Below are 23214 nucleotides of genomic sequence, written 5' to 3'. Positions count from 1 at the left end.
TCCAAAAGAATGGCCTGGAACGAGGAATAGAATACTGAATGCTATAGAAAATACGACCTACACTTTCAAGGGATAACCTTCTGTGAGCGAGGGGAAATAAACCTTTATTCTACCATTGTCACTTAAAAAAACATGGACTGAAATTTCATTTTGATCATTTGCATTGGAATGTATCTGTCAAACTATGTAACCATTGGCTTTGTTTACCAATTTCCCGATATGATCCAGCAGTATGTTATTAAGTAATTGCATGTAATGTGAATTCATCGATAATATGTATGCATTGAGCACAACAATTAGTGCTTTCAGTGGATTGGTGATAAAGTTTACCATCAACATAGACCTGTCTCAATTTACAGGTAGTGTCTTTGTTGTAAATAGCATGTGGTTTTAAAATCCACGAATAACTTTATACAATTGAAGAATGCTTATCTTAATAAGCATTGTTAAATCTTATTTGATGTTGATCTAATGTTAGTTTATTCTATAGACCAATATTGACTACATTCTCAATAATTCAAAATCCACAGACACTACTTTTCATTTTATCACAGAATTTATCAGGGAATCCCCGACAATCAGTCAATCGGCTAAGTTTATAAAGCGCCAAAATCTAAAATCAGTGTTTAGTTCCGTGACACTCTATGCCTAGACAACACTGTATGCTCTATGCCAACCTTGATTTGTTTTTTTTTAAATAAATAAGTGTGCAAGGGCTCAGGTGAGTGAAAGAGGGCAGAACGATGCATTTGTCATGAATAATCTGAGGATTCTTTAGGGTTGATATCGGAATAAGGAAAATTTTGCTTTAATTTGTTTATAAATATGCTCTCTTGCCCTACCTTTGTTTATATACGTTTGTAGTTGGTCGAAAATCAATTGAGTTGTGTTTGTAGCTTTTTTAGAGCTAGTAATAAACGCAGTGAAAACGACATCGAGTCTCGTCGTATTTCATGACATATAGCAAGGATAAACACACAGGTCAGGTATACACACATTATTTCCTTAGTTTATAATCAGCTAAAAATGGAGATGGGAGATCATAAACTCTCCTCTTGCATTTTACTAATTCTTTAAACTTACGTCATTACTCGTTGTTGTGAAGGCCTTTTAAGGCCGGTATCACCTCGTAAACTCTCTTATTATTACATATGTACCACAGATTCTTTATCTGTTGGCAGCGAAATAAAGTTGGTATTTTCACAGACAGAGTTACATAGTTCCTCTATTATTGGCATTTTCACAAAAACCGTGAAACTTTTCTAAGTATTTTAGCTTTCGATTGAGCTAATTATCACTATTATTAAATGTCTTACTAATTGCTTGCTTTCAGCAAAATATTGTACGATTTTCGCCAACTGCAAATCATTTCGAAAACAGGTCACGTGCCATGAAATAATGTTTACATAGAAAACCATGGTTAAAAAATTATATCAATTATGCAAATTAGTTATTATCCCGTACTACTTTCTATTGGTACATATTGTCGCCGGTTCCTAAACAACACTAAATACTGAAGTTGATTGTATATCTGTGGAGGAAAATACTTATTACGATTGGTAGAACTTTATTTGTTTCGAACATTTGGAATCAGAATGTTATTATAGAATTGAAACTAATATCTCGGCACGGACGGAACAAAAAAACTGTGAAGATGGAGGCGGTACCGGCGAAAGCTACGATAAGCCGTTGACATCTGCAAGATTAGCTGCGGTCTCGACCGAAGACGTGAAAGCTCTCGTCATGTGACAAAACAACTATACAACACCGTTATGAAAACGCGTCGCGAACTTGCTGTTTTCAACGACTGGCTTCGGACAACAACAACGGGAACGCGTAGACACGAGAGTATTTCTACCAGTCGAGCTTTACCCACGACTGTGACGTTAATCTTGACAGGCGTCAGCATATGGAAACATAGCGACAAAGAGTATGAGCTAGATTCGATATCCAGTTCAATCAATCGCCAACGAAGATCAACAACGACAAATGAATAAAATTGAATGGGGTTGATAACAAATTCAACGCGAGCACATCGACAAACGATAGTAATACTGTTGGATGCTTTTAAGGTATCAATGTATATGATATCCCATTATTTGATGTTATCAATTGCTATGAAAATAGCTTCAATAACAATAAGTATATTTCAAATATACAGTAGCTGAAACAAAGTAATGCTAATAAGTAAGATCCTTCATCAAAGACATAATACGACATTGTCAATGATCTGCCATTTCAGTGATTGTGATTGTGAAAACGGAAATCGGTCGATAATCAAAGCTGCATTTGTCGTGAATAATAATGGGATCTATAGGGTTGATATCTGGACTGCCTGCTTTTTAGAAATGGGAATGATTAGAGAGCCTTTCAAAATATAGAGAAATTTAAACCTTTTCTTTGATTAAACTGTTGCATAAAATATACATCGGAATATATAGTTCCTTTGTACATTCCCTCCTTATTTCACATGTATAACTTGCTAGGTGTTGGTACAAAGCACTAAGCCTCCTTTCATAACTCTATCGATATCAACAAGAAGGGAAAACTGATCGTCAATCATGGTTGGTACATGTGGGAATATAATCCGAATCGTACCCTCATGTGTTCTACTTGAAAAACGGAATCCAACACTTCCATTTATACGGAATAGTTATTGAAAAATTCCTGTAATTCGAGAAAGGGTAATGATGTTTCAGTAAACGTTCAGGGTTATTTGGGATTCTGGCTTTCATTCCAAGGAAATCGATCTTGTTCGTCGGTAAAACCCAAGAGCTTGGAAAATAATATCTTTTCTCGTTGAGCTTGTCTAAAAATATCTGTGTATTTAATTTTTGTTTTGTTAGCTTCCTCCGCATCATCTTCATCGGTTTTCCGTTGTGCTCTCCATCGTGCAGTTCCCATTCATAGAGATCGATAGCAAGGTTTCCATACCAAGCATACACATGGTTAGAATCGATCCCCTTTTCCGACAGACGTTTCGTGAATTCGCCGAGGTTGTAGGTGCCCCCTTCGTGTGTAATTCGGCTGATATCAGCATCTCCGTCATGTCTGTAAAGTGAAATGACAGCGTATGCATAGACAGGTCGTAATACATTGTGTTTTTATATTGCGGAAATACATATTCGAGATAAATTGACTTGCAATGCCCTTCGCAAGGATAATATAGTGTCTGTCACTGGCATTCGGCGAAGGAAAGAGTTGAACATGTATGGAGCGATTCGTCCCAAGTTGAAATAGCAAGTTGCCAGGAAATGGTGACGAGCTATGCATTCCCCGTCCTTTATTTTAGCAGGTAAAGTTGAATGTATTGCCCTTTCTAGTTGTCTTTACTCCGATAATTCTCTAAAATTCCAGGGCATACTCAAGTAAACATAGAAGTCCCCTCTTTTCAGTATCAATGAATTGTATGGTTTAAATCTCGGGTGCGAAATTATTTAATCGATAGGCCTTTATTTTCTGACAGTCAGGCGTTTATTCAAATTGCGTGGGGACAAACCTTTGGGTGTTCGAAGGGGGATCTGATTCCAAGCAGACTTCAATGACAATAAAGTGGCCACAGAATGCTCAACAAAATTCGCCCGTCAATACCAAAGGAAAAAGACATGTCGTCCCAATCCATGATTTGGCAGACGCTGGAGTAGGTGCGTACAGGGACTCCTACGCTACCGCCAACGACGTTCACTGTAGACGTCGCGCCAGTAAATATTCTCGCTATAATATAGCATACTGCAGAAGCTACATGTTAATTCAATCTTTTGTCGATGCTCAAAATGTTACCACGGGCTAGACAGTATTATTTTGGGGTTTATTTTAGCATTGCCGATTTACAGCTCGGCACACGTACTCTCTGGTTCCCGACGACAGTGAACACAATCAGACAAACAATCAAAATCACTGATATCAATAGCTATTGATTTTCATTATGTGTTTTTATGATCACCTCTTTCACCCGAAATTCATCAGCATCAACTCTATTTTAATCTACGCCATAACGTCAACCGGAAGACTCAATAACACACCAGTAGAGTCAAATAGTACCGACCGTATTTCTCTACTTATGACGTCAGAAGTGAGGTAATACGGAAATTTTACAAACCTTATTACAGATGTTTTGAATCACTAGGTTCTAGATATATTATAAAACAAACAAATGTTCAGTTTATACATATAGTTATTTTTACCTCAACTATGGACCCTTTGATCTACACAACTTTCAAGAATGAAAGCTCACAAATACAGACAAGCCCTACGCAGGCATAATTAGCAGAAAAAATGGTTCGAATTAAATGAGTATTGCAGGTTTTGCTTAAAAAACAAATTTTTATTGTGCAGAAAGTAATCAACTTTATTGATATGATAACACAAAAGTGAAATATTAGTTGGGTTCACCTATAAGCATGAAAGCAGTCGTAAGTTAAAGAAAAAGTATAAATTTACGAAATTTATAGAAAAAAAATGACCCGATTCTCTGGCTTCCTTTTTCTCCCATTCCTATATTCAAAAAAAAGTTCCGCTCCACTCTTGCTGGGTAAAATTTAGTGATATTTTTCACATTATGTGTTTTATATATTAAATGGACGATTTGGGGGCAAGGACGTTCTTACATTTTGAATAAGAGTCATTTCAATTCTGCTTATCATAATTTTAATCAATTCAATATCAGTCTTTCAACCCATGCCATTCAAGAATAAACATTGATAGTGCAAAACAAATTGACGTTGTTTGCTACATATACAATAATTTCAAATGTGATGTTAAATTTCATAAGGTAGATCAAGTTTTTAACTTATATTAATTATCATCAATACCAAAACTTAGGTCTTTTATTCAAAACATGTTTCCCTTCATCATTCGACTAAACTAGTGTTACCTTAGACTCTCTGTTTTTTAGAAAACATGCAGTTTAAGGGGGTTTACATGTCATCTTTGATAAGAAATATTGCTTTAAAAAAAGTGAGCTGGTCAGGTGGGACACCACCTTAAGAGAGTCAATGGTCATAGATAACCAAACCTCTGTGTTTGTGTATATGGCTTCGAACATAAACCGTTTTACAATAATAAGGATGCAAGCCTTGTTGGATTGTATCTCAAAACAAAGTGCAAAGCAAAGTGCAAATTTGGACGTGAAATAACTTAAGGTAAACTATTCAACCTCTTCAACTTTTGTAGTCCACTGTATGCAATATGTGTCGTTTAAAACGTTATGATGTCGACTACGTTAGGTTCGGCATAGGCCTTCATCATAGGTACAGTTTGGTGGATAAGCTGTGAACACGACATGAATCGTTTAGTAACGCCTTATAGCCACAAACTTTATTCCTTGTAACATTACTTTGTAAATTACCTCAAGATATCACCTGTTTTTACTGCTCCCAATAGCGTCCCGAAATCTAACCAGTAGGTGACGTTCATATCTTCATAAATAGATATTACATTGCGAATCATGTAGCGTAAGTCATCAAGTTCTTGAGCGGATAAATAACAAGGCTGGTTGTAAGTTGCGGTCAGATGTGGCAGGATCTTGAAGTGCAGAACTGCAAATGTAGCAGACATGACTACCATCGATATTATAGCTGCTTTCCGCCATGAACATTTTCGAGCGACGGAGTGTAAGATTTTCCTCATATCACGGCCTAAAAACATCTTGTCCTCCAGAACTAAAGGGAATCACTATTTAATACAGATGTTGACAAGCTGAACTCTTCCTCTGAATTAGCGTTTAACGTCTCTCTAGATCCTTGGGCGTTCTTTCCTTTGCTATATGGTTGTAATCGATAACGTTTTTGCCTGTGAACAGAAGAAAATACACATCATCATTGTCATCTTTGATATTTATGACGGTATCTTGAGTGAATGTTAAAATTGCTTCAACGGTGCATGTACATACAACAGTGTGGTATAACAAAATGACTTATTTATGCCTCTGAGTATATTTATCCTCGGTCCCTTTTTCATTATGTGATTAATTATTGAAATATTAACATGTAGAACCTAAACCCAATAATCAAATATTTTTAAGAAACTATAGCATCTGTAACCCGTATCTGAAGTGGTCTCAATCTTATAGTCTGAAATGTTTGACATGACATGTTTCTTGCATGAGACGTCTGTGTATCTATTTTTAGAACGACAAATTCTTAAGAATGGGTGACACGAAAACCCTTAAAAACGCTTAACTTTTGGAAAACTTCGGGGCAATGGTTAACATAATTATAAGAAGTTACAAAAAAGGAATTTTATCTCCTACAAACGTTCATACAGCGCCACCGTGGAGGTCAAGAGGTCATCCAGTAGACTGCTCCTCTCCCCCCCCCTATAGTCCCCCAAGCAAGATTGCCGTTTTGACTGCTCGACCTCATCTGAACTTAACTGGTCACCAATTTTGTGACTTACTTGGTGTATTTCACCATTATTACTTTATCGCAGGTATAAGTAGGTAAGTTATTGTAACTTCACGATCGCACATTTTGTGCTATGTTTGTTTGTCATCAATTTGTGGCCTGCATGATATGTTTCACAGTTACATTTTCATTAATTGGTCACCCATTTGGTGGCCCATTTCACCCACAAAGACAGAAGTTGGTCATTTCTTATTTTCGCCGGTGTTGTAGCTGGCTATGGCACTGCATCGCTACTAGTGATGTGGGACCTGTAATGGGCTGTAAATTCCGAACAAGTGCACAGTACATCGGAAACTGTTCAGTAATTTCACTTCACAAAAGTGAATCTGATTAAGAAACACAATATGCATCAATAAAGCACGTATCGGAGAATAATTTAAATTGCAAAAATAAAAAGAACGGTGTTCATTTGCGCATGAGCTCACAGAGCTAACACAACTTTGAAAAACATGACAAGGAACTAGTTCGATCTGAACTTACTTCTGCCAGCATTTTTACAAATTTCTCAACGTACGCTGACTATTCGATATTTTTATCCTACTGTCATGAGTGTCCTCTAGCGAGATCAGGAGTTTTCGAAAATTCAGTGTTGGGTCACGGACAAGGACATAGTCTGTGGTTGGGTTGATGGTTTTTGAGTTCCAATGAACTGTCTGTATGCGTCTGCAGCACATCGATGTTATTACAACACTGCGTTTTTTCATTACCTTGAGACCAATATATTTAAAATGCATCCTGATTGACTACTGCGAAGCGCGAGATTTTAAAGGGATAATGACAGTTGGTTAAATGTAGTGCGGTGACTATCAGCTAGAGGCAGGTTTTAACGTGGAAACATTTTCACATGTGTCTTTAAATATGTTGGGAATATAACTGTGCATGCCTTCCTCAGAAACCAAGGGCGGTGGTATTGCCATGAAGAGAAATGGAGGCCTGCAGCACAGTGAAGAGTCTGTCGAGTGCATGATTTGATAATGGGGAAGGGGCAGCGCTTTTTAAGTCTCTCGGACATAGGATAAGCACGTTGGGCTTCGGTCACAATATACAGTTCCCACGGTAACAGAATGTAAATTATTAGGTTACAAGAATTTCACCGCGTCGATTGATGCAATAATCGTCGCGAACAAACTTGGCGACACAAGTGCAGTCACGTGCCGAGTCCGAGAGCTCAGCTACATTACAGTTTATCTATTAATTGGGTGCAAAGAAATAGAAGAAAGAAATTAAGGGCTAACTGAATATTTGTCTTACATCACCATGACACCTACGTTGTGGGAGAACTTTATGACAGTAATAAATCTCGTTTTCGATTCTCTATTTAATCATCGAGTGTACAAGCTGCAGGTAGGCGTTGGCACCGTTGCCCATTTTAATAGCTACGATAACGTATTGGTCTCTATGGAGAATATCCCAATAACATCAAGATTTCAAACGCATCGATCCGTCTCTTGTCATTAAAATTTCAAAGTTTTCGGTGTTTACCCAAACCCGACGCGACAAATATTAGCAAATTTACGTGTGCAATAATACATGTTTTATTTTAATTTAAATGGGGCGGGTTCGAGGCTGTGTTGGAAATCGTGGAAACGAGGCTAGCCTTGGATATCCATTGTTAGCTTTGACCCTCTGAGGCCGAACTCGCGGCTGACGGCGTGGGGACATGAAACTAATAATGCAAACAACCAAGCAGAGACCAAAAAAGGACCAAGTTTCCCTCCCTCAGTGGATATCGGCTAACGCCCGCATCTTAAAGATATTAATTAACCGTGGTATGTCTACGAAGGACACATTAGACTACCTCGATCATACAATAAACATCGGGGATTACGCGCAATCCTTCACATCCGCTTCAGTTCTGCAATATGATCACGAGTATCAGAAAAAGCAAGCGGCGGATTCAATCGCATGGGGCTCTGTTGACCTCCACCTTTCCTTGTATCATCTCGATAAACGAGACACTACTCCTCATGCAAAAGGAAACGTTTCCAAGAAACCAACAAAAGGCCGACATTACGACTCAAATGGCAAGGAGATTTGTTTCGACTTCAAAATCAAGCAGGCTGGCAACGGCCATCCTGTCGCTTCGCGCACGTGTGCATCTAGGAGGGCTGTCACAAGAACTACCCACAGTATCGCCACAAAGCATTCCGGAGCAACAATTCCAACATCCAACATAGCATAAGGTGGCTAGCCCTCTGACTGACTGCCTGGCAACATTGGAAAATGAATTAATGAACGATATTGACCGCGACTTCCTTCTGCACGGCATTACCCATTGCTTCGACATCATCGACCCTGGCACATCCCACCATAAAGTCAAAAGATCCAACTATGCCTCCTGCACTGATCCGGCTTATCGCGACGCAGTCGAGCGACAGATCGCCCACGAAATCACCGCTACTGGTAACTACAGAATTACCACAGGCGCTCCTTAGCTGGTCAGTCTGCTAAGTAGATCGATTTTCGGCTCGATTTATCGATCCCGTAGTCGATATGCCCGCCACTGCAACCTAAATACTCACCAGGTGTGCAACACAATCACTCAAAAATCACGCGATCCGGGTTTTCAACTGGCCGTGCGCTCGCACAAAACATTCAGAACTACACTCCCATATACCTAGTTGGATCACAAATTTAACCATCTCCTCGAAAATCACGCCGATGAACGTGTCACTCGCACCATCTTGAAGAAATCGGCCGTGTTTTGAGACCAAGTGCGGTGAAATGCGGCCTGCAGAACGATTCTACCATATGATGTAATTTATTCCACTACTGATTGGCTAATCAACGGCCAAAACAAAGGTCATGGCAAGACGTCACTGGTGTAGTATAGTTGAACCAATCAGCAGTGGAAAAAATGACGTCATATGGTAGAATCGTTCTGCAGGCCGCATTTCACCGCGCTTGATCTCAAAACACGGCCGATTTCTTCAAAATGATGCGAGTGACACCTTAATCGGCGTGATTTTTGAGGAGATGGTTAAATTTGTGATCCAACTAGGTATATGGGAGTGTAGTTTTGAATGTTTTGTGCGAGCGCACGGCCAGTTGAAAACCCGGATCGCGTGATTTTTGAGTGATTGTGTTGCACACCTTGTGAGTATTTAGGTTGCAGTGGCGGGCATATCGACTACGGGATCGATAAATCGAGCCGAAAATCGATCTACTTAGCAGACTAACCAGCTAAGGAGCGCCTGTGAGAATTACCGCCAATCAACCGCGAATCGTCAGCAGCCTAGGCGCTATCCCTAAGAAAGACTCAAATAAAGTTCGACTCATCCATTACTGCTGCCAGGCCGCCGATAAAAGCGTCAACTCATACGCGTCGACCAGTCCCTTCAAATACGAAACGATAGATAACGCCGTCGCAGCGTGCAAACCGGGTGCCTTTCTCGCCAAAGTTGACTTAAAATCCGCTTACCGCAATGTACCCATAAGCGCAGACTCTCAGCGTGCTACCGGTCTCCGTTACCGCTTCGCAGGGCATCAATCATGGACCTACATGGTTGACACGAGACTGCCCTTCGGGGCAGCAAAAAGCCCGGAAATTTTCACTCGCATTACCAGGAGTATCACTAGAATGATGCGCAGAAAAGGATACCAAGTTGTGATAGTGTACCTCGACGATTTCCTAATAATTGCGGCCTCCAAACTAGAATGCCAGCAAACATTCCAAGCATTACTACAACTGTTATAGTGGTGCGGCATAATCAAAATTTTCATAACAATTGTGCATTTTGTGATAAAAGCATGAAATTTGGTAGGAATGTAGATTATCATAATATAAATCAATTTGGATACCGAGCCACCACAGGTTGAGCCTCGTTCTGGTGTGTCGGCCATTTTTAAATATGGCGACCATCAGTCACTATAAAATCCCCTACTTGCTGCTCTACGGATGATTCTGTAGGGAATAGTGGACGTATTTCCATCATAAATGCCCATTAAGATTACTATTTGCATATTTATATTGTTTTAAAATCAATTTGGATACCAAGTCCTTAAGCATAGAGCCTCGTTCTGGTAAGGCGGCCATTTTTAAAGAGAGCGATCATCAATTACTGTAAAATTCCATAGGTACATTTTTTACGGATGATTCTGTTGTGAATAATGAATGTATCACCATCATAAATGCATATTAAGCCGTTGTAAATTTGACCACGTGGAGAACACGAACATATATTTATATTATTTTTTTGCTAAATATATTATGTTTTATACATAACTTTTCGTAATTCATTTAACATAAAACTGATCTTGTGTAATTTGATATAAATTTCATGATTAACAAATTAGTTCAATAGTTATTTCAACGTCACGTCAATTGTCTATTTCTTAAATATAGATTCTTGCCCATCATATTTTGAACATCGTATATTTTGATACTAATTTCTTGATAGTACATAATTTGTTTTTCAAATGCAAAAACGGGGTACCATAGCTGGCGAGTATTTTATTCCTTTCCATGGTTTTTACATAGGCTAAGACAAGTTTAGACGACTTTTCTGAGATTGAAAATAAACCTCAGAGAGTTAACGTAGTTCAGTAATCACAATAAACAAATTGCACATTCAGTGATATACAATTACAGCAAAGTTATTCCCAAATTTTGAACGTTTTGAACCTGTCAGCGTAGCTAAACTTGAGCTGCTTTATAAAGTTCAGAGGCAATAATTAGATCGACTGCGTATCGGATACATGATTTGAAACTATAGAAAATCCTTTTAAACTTGAGTTAATTCTTAAAGATCATAAGCGATAATTAGATCTGATCAACATCGTATATATCCTGGATATATTTTACTGAAGAATGCCCAGCTAAATCTGAGCTAATTTATAAAGTTTAGAAACGATAGTTCAATCGACTAAATATCGGACATATCTAGGAAAAAGTACTTAAAAAGGCTGTGCTTGTCATGTAAAGCTAGTTTAGCGAAATAGACTTTACATACAGTTTAGCAAACAAAACCTATGAAGGCACAATTCCACACCTTGCTCCTCAATCAGTTGGTTGTATAATTCAGTAGAATTCCTTTCTTTGTTCATCTCCTTTACAGCGGGTAGAACGCACACCATAATTTAGTTTTCAAAAAATTTCTCTACAAAAAAACTATAAATTAAATTGTCGGATAAGAACTGTTTAGTTCCAATCTTACAAAGCAAACTTGAAACAAATTACTTTAATATGCGATGTTGATAATATTTTGAGATCATCCGTGACTATGATTTTGGCTTACTACTTTCATAAAGGCATGTTTGATAAAAAATATATGTTTCAGGAAATTTGCCATATCTTGATACTCCTCCAAATATGATCCCAATGGCTACTAAATCATATTATCTTCCCTTTAAAGGCTAATGTTCATTTCAAATTTTTCACATACGTCTGTTACAAACAAAACAGATTTAAAAAAAAACATTATATAGCCTTCTGTATAATGTGTTGCGAAAAATGGTAGAATGTAAGATAAACCGTAATTTTCTATTTAATCTTTTGGGGTATTGGGTAAGTCTTGGTCCTATTTCATGAAAACTGTAAAGGATATTGCATATCACAATATGTCATCTTAAATAGGAATAAATCGGTTTACTAATGAAACTCCATAAACCAGGTTATGTAGAAGTTAGGCTCGGCAGATGACTTAAACGAAGACTGGTTTAACAAAAATGTTAGTGAGTCTCAAAATCGTGATTTCATAAAATCCTTTTAAACATGACTTATTTTTTTCTGTTAAAAGTCTATTTCATATTTGTGACGTGTCCCAGTAGTAAATAAAAGAGTTTTCATACAATACATGGCCTTTTATTGTATGTCTAGTTGAAAGGGTTGTAGAATTTGAGATAAGCAGTGACATTAATTTTGAATAAAGTTTGGGGTAAGTTTTGGTCTGTCATGTTTTATAAAAACAGTGGAAGATAATGCATATTACAATATGTCATCTGAAAGAAGAATAAAATTACTTTCCAATGTTACCCCACTAGCTAGGTTATGATAAAATATAAGGTAAGCAGATGACTTACAAGGAGGCATGCTTAACAGAAAAGATACGATTCACAATACTTTGACTTTAAGGTACCCTTCAGAACATGACTCTAACAGCCATTGCATCCAATATTTTTGCTGTTAAAAGCCTATTTCACATTTTGACATTTTCTTATAGCAAATTAAACAGATTTCATACAAAGCATTGCCCTTTGTAATATGTTTCGGTGCAAGTTAGTAGAATTTGAGACAAGCAGTGACAATAATTTGTAATATAAAGTTTGGGATATAGGGTAAGTTTTGGTAATATTTTATGAAAACTATGGAAGATATTGCATATTACAATAATTCATCCGCAAGAAGAATAAAATTACTTTCCAATGCTACCCTATAAGCCTTGTTATATTAAAAAATAAGCTCAGCAGATGACTTAAAAGAAGACAGGTTCATCAAAAACGCATTCGAGTTGGCAATACTGTGATTTTGCGGTACCCTTCAAAATGTGATCGGTAGAGCTATAGCATCCCAATATTTTTTTATGTAAAAAGTCTATTTCACATGATTAACATGTCCCTGTAGCAAATAAAACATATCATACAAAGCATTGCCTTTTGTATTATGCCAAGGTAAAACATTGGTAGAATTTGAGATTCGCTATAATTTGCATTGCAAACTCTGGGGTATCGGGTAAGTTTTGGTCCTATTTAATAAAATAATCTATGGAAGATATTGCATATTACATATGTCATTTTAAAGAAGAATAAATTTCCGTTCTTATGATACACAACAAGTCAGGTTATGTTAAAAAAGCTTAGCAGATGACTTACAAGTACTACCAGAAAAATGCACGTGGGTATGCCCAAAATGGTGATTTTTCAGTGCTCTTCAAAACACGACAGTAACAGTTATTGCATCCCTTTATTTTTTCTGATAAAATTATAGTTTGCATTCTAGGGATCCCAATCTTCTATAAATACAGCTTTGTTATCCTAGAGGTGCATGTAGACCCCTCTAGCCTACGGAATAATATTCCTTGACTGCTGACATAGTGTCGTCTTTTGATAGGATCTAATACCGTGCATTTTATGCACAAAAATTGTGTTTTTGTTTGTTCTTACCCGTTTAACAAGTCAGGCGATGAAGAGAAGTTGAAAAAAGTTGCAAGTCACTCTTCCCGTAGTTTCTAATTGAAAATATGCAACAAAAATTACTCAACCCATTCTGCACTTGACTTTACTAGATGAAAAATACCTTGTCTGGCGGCCATTTTGAAAAACGGCTGCCATGGCAACTCTTCAACAGATTTTCAGTGGCTCGGTATCTGAATTTGTTTAACATATATTAAGACACATCTCAGCCAAGTTTGGTGCTGTTATCACAAAATGGACAATGGATTTGCCATGCCGCACTACTATGTTTAACTTCGTGTTAGCGCGATAGTGAGTCAGCAAGATTAACTTTGGTGTTGACGTATCTTGCTGTAATATAGAAATTCGAAAGGGCCGAAAGCCAGAACAGTTCGCGGAGCCAGGACGTGGCTATAGTATTACGGGACGTGCCGGAGTTGATCATATACATCGTCGTAGTATTGTCCGTATATACTACGATGTGGCGCTGGTCCCAGAAGTGATGCCACCGCTTGCAAGCGAGCAGTATTGTGTAGACTTCTTGCAAGTTGATATGTGCGTCTGCAATTGTGGGGTGGTCCGTGGACCATCGCGTATAAAACCAGTCGTTCGCATAAATGCCCGCTCCTGCCGTAGAGCACGCGTCGGTGGTAAAGATCTGTTGGAGCAACGGTGTTTCCTCGATGAAGAATGCCCTACTATTGAAGGTTTTGCTCAGATTTGCCCACCAGCTGATATCGGCTCGCGCTTGCTTGTTTAGGCGTATATGGTGTGATTGATGTGAAACAGAGTTAGTCAAATCGATGAGACGTCGCAGAAATGTGCGACCGCCGCGGATAACTCGTGCCACCCAGTTGAGTTTGCCGACTAGTTGCTGAAGCTCGCGTTTGGTTGCCCGCCGTTTGGGCAGCCAGTGTGTAAGGAGACTGCTGAGGTCCTGCACTTTGCTGCTGTCTAAGGACAATGTCCGGTTGTGCGTATTTATTTCAAAGCCGAGGAAAGAGGCATTGGGTGGGTGCGATCACTTTCTCCCAGTTAATAGTGAAGCCGAGTTGTAACTTAAGGCTGTGGACATTCTCCACACTCATGCACTTCACCCATTACGCAACTGGCATTATCATATGACCGATGATTCCTATACTCTCTCTTACTACAGGGCCTCTACACCAGCACCAACTCATGGAACTGGACGGCGAAATCTCCAAGTACAAACAAGCAGCGTATGCAGAGTCAACGAAACGCACATACAACACCCAACGCATCGCCTACCTCCGGTTCTGCCTCTACTTTGGTCTCCGCCCAGTGCCGTGCACTCAGCTTACAGTCTGCCGGTACGCAGTTTTCCTCGCGAGAACACTTAAACCATCGAGCATTCCAGGCTACTTAAATATCATTCGACTCCTCCACGCCGAGGCAGGCTACCCAAACCCCCTGGAAAACAACTGGCTATTAACTGTCCTTCGACGAGGTATCACCCGAACCCACGGGAAACCACCCGCGCAAAAGCTGCCCATCACACCGTGCATACTTCAGGCAATCTACGCCAAGCTCGACCTTTCCATACCATTCAATGCTACATTTTGGTGCGCCTGCCTTTTCGTATTCTTCACATTTGCCAGGAAAGCGACGCTGCTTCTCCAAACACACACCTTACCGGACTCCAACAAATACCTACATAGAAACGACGTTGCCATACTCGGAACGTCAGCGATCCTCACGATCTGACTCACCAAAACAATTCAGTGCGGTCAGCGATTACTCAAACTGCCTCTCCCTCGCATCGAGAACTCTCCTCTTTGTCCAATTCGCGCCCTCATAAACATGCTACGACTCTCTCCTACACAACAAGCCAACGACCATCTGTTTAACTATATACCGTCGAAAGCCGCTGCAACCCACCCCCTTGTCCTTACGCACGCGAAATTCACTAGAACACTCAAACTCATTCTTACTGACTGCGGCTTTTCATCCGGCCGACTACTCCGGACACTCATTCCGCCGAGGCGGAGCCACATTTGCCCTTAATTTGGGAATCCCCCCTTATTAATCAAGCTACAAGGCGATTGGAAATCCAATGCGTTCGAACGCTACACAGTTCTGTCCCATGAAACAAAGTGCAAAGTCACAAAATCCATGGCCCTCGCATTATGTACTCAGGAGGAGGGCTAGCGCCCACCATCAGTGTTGGGGGAATCTTGGCGGACTTTGGCTTGCAGCCTGTCAACTTGTATTAAAGTAGTTGAAGTAGTTGACCTTGATCCCCCAACACTGTGTGTCTGTCTCTTATTATTATTATTATTATTATTATTATTATTATTATTATTACAAGTTTAGGGGCTATAAGTATTATATAGAAATCTAATAACAGTTCATTGAAGCTGTGGGAATTCTGAAAAAGACGTGTTGTATATTTTAATTTTGTCAATAGGGGTGACTTCTAATTGTTTTACGTGCAGCGCAGAATTATGCATTATGCTGTACGGAGAGAGGGGGATATCATTAAGCCAAGGGTAATTAAATGCTTGTCGGAAAAGTGACACTAAGCAGTTTACGCGATACCAGCAGGCCTAGACTTTTAACTTTTGTGCGAACTTTACGGATACACGTTCAATCGGTTCAATTTAATTTTGTTTTTAGTTTTCTCCCCATCAAAAGTCACGACTATGAAAAAGATTTCCGATATAAATTAACAATCTCTCTCTCTCTCTCTCTCTCTCTCTCTCTCTCTCTCTCTCTCTCTCTCTGCAGTGCTATGCTGCGACCACCGAACGAATATTCCCCACCCCCACCCCAACTCTAACATAACGTATCCTGTACTAATTCTTTCATAAACGTATCAATGTACCAATGTACAATGGATTCATTCTGTTGTATAATTTAAAACTTATTCAGACTTACTTCGTAAGCGTCATATTGGCATTGCAGAATAAACATTTTTCTGCATTTCGCATGTTTCGCCCTGGCAGTGTAATCTGGCAGAGACCCTGCGATTCGCGTTCTTCTCTGTCGGAACACGCGCGCGCCCTTCAGAGACGCGACGCGAATCCCAGAGCATGCGCTATTGGGAGTGCGTGGCGTGACATTAGAACGTCTCCGATCTCGCGCTATCGTGTCGTTGGAATGTTGACAGAAACTGGAATTACTGCAGAGAATACTTTTCAGGATATCACATGTGAGTGTCTAAGGTACCAAGAAGGACGTTTAGGAAATCCTTTCAGAAAGTTCACGCCGCCTGTAGCCATTTTGTGGAGTATAAGCTTATAAGATTACGTAACTCAGCACTGCAGCGTATACAGTATTTCTACTGACGGTACTGTACATATTGCCGGAAGATATGCGATAGAATTTTGCGTTTCACGTCGTTCAATCATTCAGATGGAAATGCCGCCCTTCTCCAAACTTTGAAAAAAACAGGGTGAAAGACTTTGGACTTGATGCTACACTACAGTTTTCGAGAACTCATGGACAGTGGTTTTATTCTACAATCGAGAGGGCTAGGGTGAGTCGAACTTTTTCTTATGTCCATATAGCACTTGTGCAAAAATATGCGAATCCACAGGCCTTTGGCGAATCAATACATGCGTTTTTCACCAAGCTGAAAGGTTGAAAGATGCGTCCGTCACTTTGGGACGAGCTAGATAAATGCAGTCAAACCAGGCTGGGCACAAAAATTTGCCATAATATGACTTTGTTCTGGAAATTACGAAGACAACCGGCCATGCGGTGGAACTTTGCAACAAAGTTTCAATATCTGAACTGGCATATTTGAATGACAGACACAGGAAACGATGGCCAATATAAACGCATTCTCGTAGCATTTTGATAATAATGTGTCAATTACAATGACACAGAAATTATGCCTCCTCCTGACAGAAGGGCCATGGCCTATTTGTAGCCTGCTACACTACGTCTTAGTGCTGAAAAGGCCATGTTGTTGTCAGGTTGTCATGGCGACTTTTAAAATTTGCATACAACTCTGAGGGTTGAACGGGTTGTTAATGGGTCCAAAACTTTGGAGTCCCACTGTCGTCCATTATACCTGTTTCCTTGGGTATCAAAGGTGTGCAAGTATACACATCAAAAGACTAGAAAATTCACTTCATAGGCAGAATCTTGAAAAATATCTTTTCTTTTGTCTGGTTAACGAAAAAAATACCCCTGATCTAAAATATGCATGGGCTACAATCCACTGTCACTGGGCTACCAACTTCAGAAAATGGTAGCCCAAGTGGACTACCAGGGAAAAAAGTTAATTTCGAGCCCTGGGCAGTATTAAACATGAAACATTTAACTTGTAATATTTCCCCCTTGTCTTGGCCTGCTGGGTTTAAAAAAATGTTTAAAGGTATACAGGCACCATGTTCAAATTTAGCCGTTGCTACCATGGAAAGGGGAGATCTAGCTAATCATAAAGTTTATGGCCTGGCCAGGTCACACAAAAAATAATGCACCACTACATGGTCGTAATTTTACTTTACTTAAACAATCAGAAATAATTTGTCTTCATTATTCTTCCTGGAATGAGGAAAAGAAATCAAAATAAATTATTATAACATGAATATTAATACGTTGTTCATTATAATATATAAAATAAATAAGCACCAGTGAATTATGTTTTAAATAAAAAACTGTGCGCTACTGTAACTGCCTGTGATAAATAATGGTACACTGGGTGATAAGGGGAATTGGGTTCATAAAATTAATTGAGATACTAGTAGAATTAATTTTAAGCACATAAAATTAATTTGAAGGCATAAACATAATTCGATGCATAATGAGTTAGTACTGTACTATATAACACTTAGCCTATTTGGAATGACTGCATTAAACAAAATAAAAAATACTTCAAAAATTATTTCTGGTCTATATAAAATTAATTCTAACACACTAAAATTAACGGAAAATATAATTTTGACCAGAATGGCCCCAATATACATTATGTTTACTATTCATCCTAGAATGAAGGCAAAGAAATTACAATTATTATTATTATATTATAGAACAAATTTCTTAGTTGTTACTTAGAAATCCATTAAATAAATAAAAAACAGTGAATTATGTTTTAGCACAGATCCTCTCGAGGGTCTATGGTTTTAAAAAAACCCTGTGGTTCCAAAATGGTTACCAAGGCAACATAAAACAAAAATGAACATGGAGTTCATGCTGTGATAAATACACTAAGGAGAGCATTTGCATAGTTACTGGGATTACTTTTAATGGAATTTGGAAAAAAAAATTGAAATTTCAAAATGCAAATAGGTTACTATGGAAACACAGGGCAGTAAAAATTGATATCATATTTTGTCTTTCCAACCCAAAATAACCCTTTGGTATAATATTTCTGTTGATTACTGGATTTTTACACTGGATATTTGGTCTTTCTAACCCAAAATATCACTTTGATATTACACATTCTGTTGATTACTGGATTTTAGGTGAAATCTTTAAAAAACTGGTAATTTTTACTCCTGAATGGTTGCCATGGAAACATCTCACATTAAAATGAGTGTGATATTTTTTGGTGTGCAAACCAGAAAAACCCTTATGATCAAATTTTTACATCAATCAATCGTTCTTTAATAGGAATTAGGGAAAAAGTAACATTTTCAATCCCAAAATAGTTACCATGGCAACTCGAAACATTAAAATAATTCTGGTTTTTGTGTTCTTTGACCCGATTTCCCCCCACTAGGTAATTTTCTTATCAATCAAAGTAACTTTTCATGGGATATTAGAAAAACTGAAATTTTCAACCCCTAAAATGGTTACCATGGAAACATGGGGCAGTAAAATCGATATCATATTTGGTCTTTTCGACCAAAAATACTCTTATGGTGAAATTTTCACGGAAATCGAACCTATTATTATTCACGTTATTATTTCTATATAATACTTATATTAATTATCATTATTATTATTATTACTTTGTTATTGTTGGTGTTTAGTGCTAAAGTAGCCAACAGTTAAGTGTGCAATAAAACTTGTTTAATTGTAATTTAAATGGGGCGGGTTCGAGGCTGTGTTGGAAATCGTGGAAACGAGGCTAGCCTTGGATATCCATTGATAGCTTTGACCCTCGAGCGTTCCCCCACCCTCCCACCCAAACCTTAAACGAGCTTACAAAATTTTTCCTTCTTCTTCCACTACACTACCCGATTATACCTCTACTTTGCTCTGTAATTCGTCCGACCCGAGTGGCGGACTTTGGCTTGCAGCCTGTCAACTTATTAAAGTAGTTGACCTTGATCCCCCAACACTGTGTGTCTGTCTCTTATTATTATTATTATTACTTTGTTATTGTTGTTGTTTAGTGCTAGAGTAGCCAACAGTTAAATTATGCTTTGTCGCGTATTGGTAATACCATGAAGCTAGGAAGTGCTAAGGAACGTCACGTGACGTTCAATTAGAGCGTTTAGTTCTTCACTATCGTACCATGTTAATGTTACAGTTCTTGAATTTCAATTCGATTTCGATGACATTTAGCTAGCAGTTGACAATGACACACACAGCTTGTTTCTTAGATGGTGTTGTCTATAGTTCTTTCGTTATGCGCGGTAAAGGGATTTGAGTTTTGACTTCACAGCGTTAGATACGAGTACTGAGAAGGAGCAACTTATGTGGTAGTCTTTAACTACATATACATGGATAGCTGGCAACGATGAAATTTTAAAGTCAAATGTGACACAGTTCGGTCAAAGACAAATCCTGATCAATGTGCCTCGCATGTTGAACTTGTCTAGTTCATATTCAAATTACACATGACACGGCTGTGAAAAAAATCCTGGTCAATTCAGCCTGAGAACTTTGCGATTTGATCAATGAACTTTTTCCTTGTCAGAATAGCAATCCGGTTTCCGAAATAATCCGGGAAAAACCGAAGAAGTCATTCTTGGTGCAAAGGGAGATGTAAGTTGAAAGGAAGCCATTGGTAGGCGGCCTTCAGAGGCACTCCGAGACTGTAATATGATGACCGCAGTGCACGTGGATATATAGAAAGAACTCTTGGATTTCTAAATAGAAAATATGTTGGTGAGAATAACAAAGCTAAGCTTGCAATAATTTTCAAAGCCAACTGGCGAAAAAACCGGGAGGGGTGTCAATAGCTAAGTATAAGGGCAGCTGGCTATCGGACGCAAATTGGTACACGGCCTTCAGAGGCATTGCGAGACTCACTGCAATAAGATGACCACAGTGAATAGAATAGAAAGAGACCTTGGATTTTTAAAATAGAGTGGATGTTGCTGAAAAATATGGACGAATTTCAAGGCCAACTAGCGAATAAATGGGAAGGGTGTCAATAGCCAAACACGATTATAGTTGGCTATTGGCACCCATTGGTAGGGGGTCTGCAGCGGCACTGTAGGACTGCAATACGATGACCACAATGGATATAAATTATTGAATTTCCAGATAGAATGTATGTTGTTAAGAATAATTAAGTTCGGGCGAATTTTGAGGCCAAATAAAGAAAAAAAACCAGGTGGTGTCAATAGCCAGACAAAAGGTCAGTTGGCTATTGACACAGCCTTGAGTAGCCATATATGGCCATTGACACAAGGGTATCAACAGACTCGGCCTGTAAGAATACAAGAAACGTTCAACGACTACAACAGAACAAAGCGATAGCAAAAACAAAATAAAGAAAGTATATCTGTCTTGGCTTGGCTTTCAGCATGGATCAAAATCGGTCAAGATAAATATGACATCGCTCGTCGATTCCAGCCTCCGCGCTCTCTTTTTTTCGTTTGGATTAAATCACACAAGGTACGATGGGACGATTTAACGTTTTGAATGAACCGCGTATCATTTTGAAGAAAATTACATTTTTATTTATGTTTGTATAAACTCGATTAGATACTCAAATTGCAGAACAAAAGCAAACGTCAAGTGTGCATGGACCCCTATAAAACCTCTGGTGAAACAAATAAACAACAAGCGTGTGCAAATCGATGCGTTCAACTCCGCCTCTGATTTGTTCTAAAGCTCGCTTACCGCTTATACGATTCCTTTGGTGACAAAAGGTAGATTACGTGGTCACGAAAATTTCCTCAAGACGATTCATGCAGTGGATGTAGAACACTGTGTGCTACATCTATGATTGATGCAAGAATACTCACTGACCAACTCAGGAAGGCGGCTTCAAACTCCACTGTTACATTACTGAGGATGTATGTTATACGCATGCGTGTTGATTCCGGGTGCAGGGCAACATTGACATTGACCGGGGTCAAAGCAAAATGGGAAAAAAAATTGAAAGCTTCACTTAATTCTTGCCTCACATCATCTGGACATCTACATTTCAGATCGCGTGATTACATAAATGTTATTCTCTTTCAATTAGTACCCGTTAAGTCAGTGAACGTACTACTAGCTACAATTAGCTTAATGTGGCGCAGACTAAGAAAGCAATGTATTTTCTTTACTGGTATATTTAGTAAACTACACTTGCCCCCTTACAACGTAATCCTTTGGTTGCTCTCTGCTGTGTTGAGATCATAACACCTCGATAGGCCCCCGGCCGGCCCTGACATTATTCTGAAGAGGGCATTTTCACTCACAGTACGGACGTCCCATTGTGCATTTAACAGCAGAGAGGTGAAGCATGTCTACCATGAAATGTATTGCAATCGTTGGCGCTGGAGTCGCTGGCTTGGTCTCTATCAAAAGTTGCCTTGAAGAAGGTGGACTTGAACCAACGTGGTTTGAGAGGCACGACAAACTTGGTAAGCGTCAGTTCGGAAAAACATAGTAAACCACAAATCATACATCCACTTGAAAATGTTTTGACTTCTTTCTGTTGTCATATTGGTGTAAACAGCTATCTGCCTTGCCATGTGTCCGGCAATCCGTGCTGTGACCTAGACATGTCTATTAGACATCATATATATATATATATATATATATATATATATATATATATATATATATATATATATATATATATATATATATATATATATATATATATATATATATATATATATATATATATCCTTCATAGCTTGTACATAAATGGCTGACACAACGTCAAAGTGTGATATCGAGTTTGATAACCTTTCTTGCATTAAATTCAACAAAACCATGAATTACCTTAATGTCAAAACAAATATTGAAGAAATGTGAATTTCCGACGGAAGATGAAAACGGTTTAATTCAAATACACAGTTGACTGCTCCAACCAAGCTTTCACATTTAAATGATACCGACTGTTCACCTTGTCACATGTTCACAAATAGTTTTGTTGGATGTCCCTGGGCGTGTCCTCTCTCTGTTACCTAACAAAAAAGGACTGAATGGTTCATAAAGTTCGTGGAGGTCAAGTGAGTGATTTGTGAGATACAAAATGATTCGTGTGCATTTACCCTTGGACTAAATGCTTGAGTGAGACCGCAAAAGAGGCAACTTTGAATTTGTCCGGACGTTATTGTTGTAAGACTGATCAGTTTGATAAGGTCGAAAAGTTTTAAGGAGGCGGTGTCAGCCGGAAACGTACTTGGCATTGAACTTAAATGACTTTGTCCAATCACATACAAAGACGAAAATGCGAACTAAAAATATACATGGAAGATGATGTGAACGACGCCCTATTAATATTGCTGGTGCTAGCGCTAACACATAGACACAGACACACTCACCGCAAAATGTGGAATTTTCCTCCCATTAAAGGAGCTTTCTGCCTTCATCGGGGTATTATATGCAG

At 38.7% G+C, this 23214-nt stretch overlaps 1 long non-coding RNA gene across 2 annotated transcripts; it reads right to left on the bottom strand.

Moving 5' to 3' along the window:
* On the bottom strand, window positions 1-21671 carry LOC139127377 (uncharacterized). 2 transcript variants are annotated; one of them, XR_011550986.1, is made up of 3 exons: window positions 21507-21671; window positions 5348-5790; window positions 1-3051 (listed from the first exon to the last, which is right to left on the bottom strand). It is a non-coding gene; the product is annotated as an uncharacterized lncRNA (long non-coding RNA). The 2 variants fall into 2 exon arrangements; XR_011550987.1 differs by lacking the exon at window positions 1-3051 and having other exon boundaries at window positions 4631-5790.
* Between the last annotated feature and the right edge of the window lie 1543 nt (window positions 21672-23214).

The sequence above is a fragment of the Ptychodera flava genome, unplaced genomic scaffold (genome assembly GCF_041260155.1).
Source record: "Ptychodera flava strain L36383 unplaced genomic scaffold, AS_Pfla_20210202 Scaffold_31__1_contigs__length_3010019_pilon, whole genome shotgun sequence".
Taxonomy (NCBI): Eukaryota; Metazoa; Hemichordata; class Enteropneusta; family Ptychoderidae; genus Ptychodera; species Ptychodera flava.
This window is presented reverse-complemented; position numbering and strand designations above follow the sequence as displayed.